The sequence below is a fragment of the Eumetopias jubatus genome, unplaced genomic scaffold, assembly GCF_037043125.1.
Source record: "Eumetopias jubatus isolate StellerSeaLion01/CBP00866 unplaced genomic scaffold, mEumJub1_p1.0 scaffold_11, whole genome shotgun sequence".
Taxonomy (NCBI): Eukaryota; Metazoa; Chordata; class Mammalia; order Carnivora; family Otariidae; genus Eumetopias; species Eumetopias jubatus.
This window is the reverse complement of record NW_028274817.1, coordinates 108,768,972-108,771,546: the sequence shown is the minus strand read 5'-3', so window position 1 is coordinate 108,771,546 and position 2,575 is coordinate 108,768,972.

Sequence of the window (2,575 nt, the reverse complement as noted above, 5' to 3'; positions counted from 1 at the left end):
CAATAAGTTTTAAAATCAGAGTTGAGGAAGAGAGAGAGGATGCTTCATTTCACAGTCTTGCCCCTCTCTTGATCTCCTTCATGCACTAACAGCTGTCTGGATGGTAGCTTTAACCTGACTCCATCCCTCTCTTCTTACTTAGCAAGAATGACTACAAATTGACTTTAGGAACCACCTGTAAAAAATACATAATTCCCTAAAAGGTCTTGCTATTTCAAATAAAAAGTCTCTTTGTATTACGTTTTAGTTCTGGTTATTGTTCCTGGAAAAAGATGTAAAAAAGATGAACAAGTTCAAGAGAGTGGCAAAAAAATGGTTAAGGGGCATCCGTAGCCTACTGGAATCAAGAAAAAGTCCTCAAATCACTTGTCAGATCTATAGATTCCTCCACACTTTGAGTTTTTTTTTTAAGGTATCTATTTATTTGAGAGAGAGCGAGAGAAGGAGCGGGGGGCGGGGCAGAAGGAGAAGAAGACTCTCTGCTGAGCAGAGAGCCTGATGCAGGGCTTGATCCCAGGACCCTGGGATCATGACCTGAGCCAAAGGCAGACGCTTAACTGACTGAGCCAGCCAGGTACACCATCACACTGTGAGTTTTTAAAGTGAGAATCTATAGCTGAAAATTACTTTTTTTTTTAAAGATTTTATTTATTTATTTGACAGAGAGAGACACAGTGAGAGAGGGAACACAAGCAGGGGGAGCGGGAGAGGGAGAAGCAGGCTTCCTGCCAAGCAGGGAGCCCGATGCGGGGCTCGATCCCAGGACCCTGGGACCATGACCTGAGCCGAAGGCAGACGCTTAACGACTGAGCCACCCAGTCGCCCCTGAAAATTACTTCTTAAAGAGGGTTTTCACATTATATCGTCTTTCAACAGCCTTGACTAAGACATCAATAGTTTTATCTATAGTTCACAGATTAAAAAAAAAAAATCAGGGGATGAGAGATACTATGATCTGTCCAAATTCTGAGGGCTGTTGGTAACTGGAAGAGCCCAGGCTCGGAATCCAATCTCGTACGCCTTCCACTCTTCCAACTTGACTGAACTTACCCATTCAGTCTTGACAGAGAATCGCCAGAATTCTCTTTCCTAATCTCTGCCCTGTCTCTAAATGTATTTTCCCTTTGACCTGAAATGGATGGTATATACTTCAATCTCCTTATTGTCTTGCTTGTAATCATTTCACATGCTGTAGGCATAGCTAGTATTAGTATATTTCCTTTATTTGATTTTGAGATTAGGAGTCCTCAGAGAAAGAGGGCTATTTTAATGTGTTTTGCTCAACAAAATCGTATGAAAACAAATCAAATAATCCTTTTGTTACCAGCCTAAGACGATGCCAGAGAGGATTTAAGGGATGGATCAGAGATCAGCAAGCTACGGTCCATGGGCCAAATATGCTTGCTGCCTGATTTTGTAAATAAAGTTTTGCTGGAACACAGACACACTTATTCCTCTGTGTATTGTCTATATCTGCTGCAGAGTAGGGCAGTTCTAACAGAGACTGTATGGCCTACAAAGCCTAAAATATTTACTACCTGGCCTTTTGAAATAAAAATTGGCCAACTCCAGGCCAGAGTCAATCCCTGAAAAGTGACCAGGGAAGAAGCAAAGTAGAGTGGGTCATCCGCTGCTTCCTTCTAGGAATTTGATACCTCAGGAGCTGCTGTTATTTCCAGAGAAAGACTATTTTTTGGTACTTAAGATAAGGGAGTATAAGGTAGAGAGAGGGAACTGCAAGAGAATTTGATGAAATTACGCAGAGCACTTTAGAAGGGAAATTATATTTAGGAGAGTTATTCTTCAATCAAGGGAATGAGAGGGAGAATTGCATGAGGTAAAGGCGCGACCCGGGGTGGGACATCTACAAGTGTTTGTCATATGCTGATTGGTATCCATCAGAATATATAGTGAATTTGCTAATACCAATCAAAATCTACACTTAAGTTTAAAAATCATGTAAATTATTCGAGTTTATTTAGCTTTGCTTTTAGCAAGGAAAAAACTAGCAGCTTTCTTTATTACATTAGTAAATGCTGAATCTTGGGACACAGATTCAGCTTAAGAAGTTACTTTAGGGTCAGATGTTAGCACAAATTGTTGTGCATCAGCTATTATAAAAACAAACTCTTAATATCCCATATTTTGAAATTTATGGAGGTGACTTTTCGTTTTCTTTGGAGATGATGAATGTGTGCCGACTGGCGCCGCTGTTTAATTATAGATGGCTAGCTGTGAAGAGAGCAGAAATAATCTCAGCCATTTAAACCTCAAGGCAATCTCCCAATGTGACCAAAAAGGTGTTCATTTTATTTATGTAGCTGATTTACCTACTCATCCAGATTTCCACTGCACTTGGACATTCCCAGGTGAAGTGTCTACAATTATTTTGTAAAGGGCTTGAAATTATACTCCCTTCCTTCTCCTTCCTGCTCCCAGGAAATTTTTGCTTAAAGCTGCATTTGAGCAACAGTGCATGGGAAGCATCATGGTATATGGGAAAGAGAACAGATTGTAGACTCAGGAACACTTGGAAGGCCCTCTGAAAGGTCACCGTGTGTTCAGAGAACTGCGA